This window comes from Strongylocentrotus purpuratus, unplaced genomic scaffold (genome assembly GCF_000002235.5).
Source record: "Strongylocentrotus purpuratus isolate Spur 01 unplaced genomic scaffold, Spur_5.0 spur5_scaffold_1, whole genome shotgun sequence".
Taxonomy (NCBI): Eukaryota; Metazoa; Echinodermata; class Echinoidea; order Camarodonta; family Strongylocentrotidae; genus Strongylocentrotus; species Strongylocentrotus purpuratus.
The window spans coordinates 45127010-45134461 of NW_022145594.1; the positions used below are offsets into that span (position 1 = coordinate 45127010).

At 34.9% G+C, this 7452-nt stretch overlaps 1 long non-coding RNA gene across 1 annotated transcript; it reads right to left on the reverse strand.

Moving 5' to 3' along the window:
- Window positions 1–5134: 5134 nt before the first annotated feature.
- Window positions 5135–6464, reverse strand: LOC105444025. The gene is made up of 3 exons (XR_004062917.1): window positions 6324–6464; window positions 5808–5913; window positions 5135–5197 (listed from the first exon to the last, which is right to left on the reverse strand). It is a non-coding gene; the product is annotated as an uncharacterized LOC105444025 (long non-coding RNA).
- Between the last annotated feature and the right edge of the window lie 988 nt (window positions 6465–7452).

Consider the following 7452-nt stretch of genomic DNA (forward strand, 5'->3'; position numbering starts at 1 on the left):
GTCTGGTTTCTTTGATTGTTAATTAACCCCTTTCCTGTGTATTTACAAGCAAAATATTTACGTTATCACAATCGGGTCACATTCCCTTTTGAATGGTTTGACATGCCATTACATTTATATACACTAAACTCATTATAATTTAACAAATAATAGCTTTGCAATTATGTTCATTCTTTATGGGATGTCGTCTGCTTGGGCAGTATTGATCCATATTTTGACGTCATTAAACATTGTTATTTTTCTGGCGAATCTATCGTATATCCCATCTGCTATGGAGGTGGTTGTATTTGTAGTTTTATAAATCACCCGATATGTAGTTGGCCTAAAATCCGTACGACGGCCCTCTGTTAGCTTACCAGTTTCTAGTGATACATTAGTTGACATAATTGTGATTTTCTTTGAATTTCACTTTTAATATAGAATTAAACAACCTCCCTCATCGCTCGTCCCTCCTTCTCTCTCTCCCCCCCCCCCCTCTCTCTCTCTCTCTCTCTCTCTCTCTTTCATTCCGTTTATAACTTCTTCTTTTTTTTTTGGTTCTTGCTGTGTCCTCTTCCATTATATTCATGCCTCTTACAGCGTTTCAAATGTTCTCCTTTGTAGTGCGGGAGTGTTATAATAAACAAGCTTCTTCCTTTTTAAAACTCCTACATAAATTTAATATGCCCTCATCGTTATTAAGGTAATGCAATTAACTTGTATTAATTGTGTTACGTTATCCATAAAATAAATATGTGGAGACAATAACACTTGATTATTTGAAAACAGACCAATGAAACTTAAATTGAATCTTCTGCATCCATCGGATTTATTTTTCTCTATATTTGCCAATTCTACGTTTGCCATTAGCAATATCTTATTCAAGAAACCTTAAATAATTATACTAGACTTTTAATAGGCCTAGTCAGTAATATGATATCATGATCTTTTTACAAATCATCGTTAGTTTGATTTAAATCATTAGTGTCAAAGTTTGATTGCAATTTAATATTTTTAGAATAATAGTAGTTCTCATTATGAAAAAGAAGCAACATCAAATAGATTCACAATCATACCAATTTTTCTTTATCAAATGTTCATACTAGGCTTATAAAGAAGAAAAAGGTGATTTCCTTTAATCCATTGCAATAGTATGCTTAAACTTAAAGGTTTGCGATTTAAATAAAAGATAGAGATTATATAAACATCGAAGGAATACATTTATATGTATACAAATACTGTATATGCGGACTTATTTCACATTCAAATCTTAGAAGTCAATAAAACATTAATGTTAAACAAATAACACAAAAGGTAACTACAAACATCAAATTTAACTCACAGCTTTCACTCAATTTTTCAAATGTACTTCAACAATTCCTTTTGGTAAGTCATATTTTCTTTTCTTTTTAGACTTTGACTTTTGCTGTATTGTATTCCTATTCTATTTCTGATTTCTCTTTCAAACAAATGTTTCAATACAGAATCTCTTTTAGCTTTTTCCAGTTTTGTTGCGTTGTCAAATAACTGAATGTACACTCCAGAATGGTATGGTTATAACAAAAATTAGCCGGCAATTACTTTCTATTATTAATATGTGCTAAGTTATATATTATAACACGTTGCATATGTAAATATAAAAATGTGATTCATTCACATGGAAAATGTTGACAATTAGCAAAGTTATTGTAAACTAGACATTAAAAATATACCCTTCATATGTATAATCAACACAAACATACGCACACACCCACCCACGCACGCGCAAGACCAGACACATACGCACACATATATACACTGTTGCTCACGAAGTTGGAATAATTTTCCTTACATCTTTTCGTGAAAAAATTGTGGCAATATGATTTATTCTTGACAGAAACAGTTTATATCTTCTCAGAACTTTATTGATGAATGACCCTTCAGATTAATCAATACAGTTCTAAGAAGGTATTAACTTTACCTATCAACAATAAATGATTCTTTCACAATCATTTCATGAAAATAGGCACGGTAAAAAAGATTATTCCAACTTGGGGGGCATAATACATGTACATATGGGGTCAGGCCAGCTGAGGGCATCGCAAAACTACTTGGTTTTAATCGAGAGTTAAAGCATTATGATAATAATGCTTTATTTGTTTAAAGAATATGCATTGCAGCCCTGTGGCTAAATTGTACAATGTTTTTACAAAAGTATTTACATGATCGATAATACACTAAGTAGAATCATAAAAAGACAAGTTAACAATCTTACTACAATTGTAAATTACTCATGAGTGTATTACACACATGTGAGTCTACTATTAAGTGAGTAGTACGTTTTAAATGTAAAGATGAAGGTTCAAAAAAGTATAGTATAGTGTGATGTAAAGGATGACCGAAAAAGAAAGAGGAGGGGAGAATAGTGGAGAGAGATAGTGAGATGGATTAAGAGAGAGAGAGAGAGCGGGGAGAAAGGTACAAGGAAAACAGAGGGAAAGAGAGGGAGATAAAGAGAGAGAGAGAAAGAGAGATAGAGAAAGAGAGAAAGAGAGGGGTGATGAAAAGAAAGAAGAAAGGGGGTGGATGGTCATCTACACACAACACTACTATGAAATAACACAAACATTGGCAAACGTTGCAAGGTAAATTAGAAGTAAGTTCCACACAGTGTATACACAAAATAACCGACAGAAAGTTTAAAGAATATGCTGTTCAATGTACGAGATCGGTTGCTATATATACTAGGACCTCTTAATATTCACAAATATCATGTTTTATAAAAAGCTAAACCTGTGGACATCTTTTTACAAATTTCTACCAAATGATCTTCAAAAAAGGAATTTTCAAAATACGTATTTGTACTTGCGATAGCCAATTCAGCACTCTTGGCCAGATTTAACACAATTAAGTCTCTATAATGTCCCTATAGCTTGGTTGGCTCGGATCCGACCATCGTACAGCGTAAAAGATGTAGCTGCATTGTAGTATGGCTGCATAATCCGAACGCTTAATTTCACATGTCCAGTGTAGACGCATACAATCCTTCATCCAAGTCATTGAGAGACAGGTAATTCTGTGTAAATTAAAAGAAAATAAGGAAAAGAAGAAGCAACGATATTTATTTGGTAAGGACTAGAATTGTTTTCACGATACCTGTTGAATTCTTAGTAGTAGGTCCATGGTTGAACAGAGGTTAAACATTCAAAATAATACAAATGGATATGTAATAAGGACACTACATTTTGCATTAGACATGTGAGAAGAAGGCATATTCGAGTCCATCTTACATGAGACTTTTCTAGAATCGTTTCCAAACTCTTGAGGATCTGATCAAAGTTACACCGATGTGTAGCTTCCTTCTCCCAACAACCAGACATGACCGCATGCCTGAAAGATACGTTTAAGAGACGATCGTCATCTAATAGAAATCTAATAGAAAAACTGAAATGAATCTAATAAAAAGACAAATATACAATTAAGACAGATTCAAGGCTCATGTGCAACAACATGTTCAATAGTATTATTTCATCATTTCATGCGCACACCCATTCCGAGTCGTTTCATTTAACTAGGAGTGTTGAGACGTATTATTTTTAGATTCACATCTAGATTCAAAGGAAAGAGAGCAGAATCAACTTTAATCATATACAGTAGGCTTGCGGGTGCACCATGTGAAAGAGAGAGGGTGGATTGAGGAGTCCTGAAAAAGGACTCTCGGTAATCTTTCTTGAGGGTTTGTAGTCCTGAAAAGGACTGTTGGTATAGTCTTGAAAAAAACTGTTAGTTATCTTTCTTAGCTTATAGTTCTAAGGAGAAGTATAGCGCTTAGAGAGGATGAGTGGCGGGAGTGGCTTGACGAACTATAAGCTAGGAAAGATAACCAACAGTCTTTTTCGAGACTATACACTCTAAAAATAGAGTGCAACATTTTGCTGTGCGAAATCGCTGTTTAAAAAAGTTGGGTAAAGTATTACCCAACCTTGTGCCAAACACCAAGTCCCTTCGAAATTTCATTACACTTGCCATAGTGTCATATCAAAATTCGACTGTGCGCATTTCCGGGGTAAGAAAGTAACGATGCAGATTAATATTTGAACCACGCGTTGGGTAAACACAAGTTTTGACACCTAAACGTTAGTATTATGACACAACTGATGTTAAAAACTATGATTGAAGCGCTAGCGTGGTCGGTCGTTTCGAATTAGCTGTTCATCGAATTAATCGTGTTCAAGATCGACAGAGGATGGACGACTTTGTTCGAAATAGTCTACGATCATGCACTTGTGTCTTTCCGCAGCATTTATTTGCATTAATACGTGTAAATCTTCTCAATATGGACATGAAATTCCTCATAATTCTGGACAACACATTATTCGTATGGAGAATGTCATCCGCGATGCAGTCGCCTACTGCGAGCACGCCAAGCGAAAGACTGTCTAGCCAAGAAAGAGAGAGAGGTCTGCTACTTATACACTACACTATTATAGCATGTACTTTTCCAGCCAACTCCTCGGACAAATTTTCTTTTTTACCCAAATCTGTGTAAAAATAAAAAATCATACAATAAGGTTGGGTTAAAATTTTACCCAACTTTTGGGTACAAAATTACACAAGAACAAAGTAAACGAGTACCTAGGATGAGTTGGGTAAAAATGACCCAATGTTGTGTCAAAAAGGGAACATGGTTGTCGTTGGGTAACATTTTACCTTTTACATTGGGTCAAATATATTGCACATCAGTTGGGTAAAACATTAAACATTTGCTGGGTAAATTTTTACCCAACCACCCCTGTGTCAAATTTTACCCAACAAACATGCATGTTCCCTTTTTACCCTCGTAAAGTGTACAATTTTACCCAATATTGGGTATCTTTTTTTTAGAGTGTACCAACAGTCCTTTTCAGGAATAGAAACCCTCAAGAAATATTACCGAGAAGCCTACTGTATATCTACATCACCATGCAAGCCGATACTTACAAGCAGCATCTAACTTTAATCATGTACCTCGGAAAATATATTCGCATTTGATACTTAACATTATCATTAAATCTAACAACTAATTTTGGCATCGAGTGAGTCAAGAAAATTATGACATTTACGGAACAATAAGGAAAGACTGCTCAGATAAGTATTATTTACACTTCTTGTCCACAATGGCGAGGGCGTGGCATCTGGTATCCATTGGCAACCTCCTTTTGGACAGTTTCAAAGGTCATTTTAGGGTATGGCCTCGCACCTTTAAGAATCAAAGTAATAAAACAAGTCAAACATTTAATCCATTATATGAATATAAGACATAACGGTTTGGAGAGTACTCTCTTCTTCATATATATATATATATATATATATAATATTGTTTCTATCAACATTATTTTTATAGTACAGGCAGAATTAGTGGACATTTAAGACTAAATGTTATTCCTATCTGTAACAAGTATTTTAATAGGAACAATGCAATAGATCTAAAATCGTTATTGGTGGGTCTTAAAGAGTAGAATAAGCATTTTTTTTATTCGTCATCCCTAACATGCATTAAACAAGTTACAAACATTATCTATTTGATTACATGAGTGCATTGCCGATATATATTACTTCAACTCATATCATACAAGTGGAGGTGTCGTGGTATAGTGGTTGATGCTCTTGGCTCTCAATCTAAGAATTGGTGGTTCGAATCGAAAACTGGCACTAACGTCCTTGGCAAGACATTAATTCACTTTTCCACTCTCCTTCCACTCATAATGGGAGGACCCTGGTGAAGAACAGCTGTAAAGCCCATAAGGCTTCCTACATGAAGGACCTTATGGTACACACAATTATATGCGATATTAACATTATTTTTTCACCTAATGTCACAATTTCCCACAAGACGATACCAAAAGACCAGATATCATCTTCTGTTGATTGGTCACCAGTATCCATGGTTTCAGGCGAACTCCATCTTGTTGGTTTCTGAGATGTTGGTAAGTATTTAAAAAAGGTTTAAAATTGTATTCACTTTTAAGTTAGAGTTAATAATCATTTATTCATGGCTTAAAACGAACCGTGATTAGCAGACAATGGCTTAAGTGTTTACAATTTACAAGCAGATTTGCAAATACATCAAAAACAATATTGCCTATGCCAAAAATGAAACAAACACCACGGTAAATAAAATTGCTGATAATCAGGGTGTATTAATATAACAATTTAAGGGGGAAATTGCTAACGCGATAAATCATGAAACACATAATTCCATGTTGACGTTTTGGTAGTTTCAAGATTTTCCAATATGTTCTGTCGATTAAATCATTATTAAAGATGTGCCATCCATCTCTATGCTAATGATAATTATAATCATTAAATAAGGTGATAATACTCACACCTCTGCCGCTTAACAGTGATGAAGATAGTCCATAATCTGATAGCTTGCATTGCTTTTTATCAGCTAGTAACACATTGTGAGCGCAAAGAGTTCCATGGATGATCTTTAAGAAATAAAATAAAAACATAATGATGAAAATAAAATAATAAATAAATAAATAAAAACTACAATTACAAAATCTGGATGTTATTTATTCACAGGTCATCACAACCATCCTCATACCATACTGGCTTACTCTCCTTCTATTCTTATCCTGTCTTCTTCCACTTTTGTTAATTCTCATCCTTTTCGCACTTATCCCCGGCCTCAATGTTCGAACTCTCAACCACTCCTCCCCCTCCCCTACCCATCTCCTCTTCTTTGATGCACACGGCATCGAAACGACATCCCGTTGACTATTTGCCGAGCCAAGTTGAGTAGACTGCCTTTATCTATTTATCTCCTTCTCATGCAGGCCTACTTAATTTATCGTTATTTTTCTCCTCTGACCTCTCCCTTTCCCTTCCCCCTTTTCCTTTGTTAATTCTCTTCTATTGCAAGTCATGAGATAATGTTACCTTCTTTGATGCAAGAAATTGCATCTCTTTTGCGATTTGCCAAGCCAGGTTGAGTAGACTACCTTCATCGATACGAACGCTCTTTGGTTTGAGATTGCCGTATGTGGGTTGGGATTGCACCCCTGTGGTCTGAAGATGGGTGAGTAGGGTACCTCCAGAGATGAACTCATACAGAATGCTACCTGCATCATGGGAAATTCGTTCAATTGAAGAAATAAATGTATGAAACTGATATATAGCATTATGTTTCATTAGACATCATGTTATATAATATTCAGCTTTTATAATACAAATGTCTCTAAGCGCTTTACAGATATACCATTACCCCGGTCATTAGATTCAATACTTGCCCGCACACATAGTGTGCACAATCTCCACTCCCTGTTCAGGAAAATCCCCTACATTAATCATTAATTTTACTTGACTGTTGTATAACTCTTATTCAACTGATTGCGAGAATTGCTCTAAATGTCACGTCCTTCTAAGTTAGTTATAGTGACTTTTGCAAAGGTCGTTCCAAAAAATTAGGGGAAAATTGTTAATGTTAACATTAATATGTATTGAATTAAG